Below are 233 nucleotides of genomic sequence, written 5' to 3'. Positions count from 1 at the left end.
TTGTTCCAAAAAAGCCAACCCGGGGGGGTCCCGAGGGCTCACCAGGGGCTAGAGAGCCACTGGAGGAGCTTCCTCTGCAGCAGAAGGACTCTTGGCTCCTCAGCAGTGAAAGCCAGAAGCTGTTTTTTTTCTAGGGATGCCAGGAAAGACAGTTCCACTCTGGTGGTCCAGTTGTCACCAAAGCTGCTCCGTTTAAGCACAGCTCAGGTTAAAACCCACCATCCTCCCCCTCC

This window comes from Buceros rhinoceros, unplaced genomic scaffold (assembly GCF_000710305.1).
Source record: "Buceros rhinoceros silvestris isolate BGI_N320 unplaced genomic scaffold, ASM71030v1 scaffold42100, whole genome shotgun sequence".
Lineage (NCBI taxonomy): Eukaryota > Metazoa > Chordata > Aves > Bucerotiformes > Bucerotidae > Buceros > Buceros rhinoceros.
Note: the sequence above shows the minus strand (reverse complement) of the source record.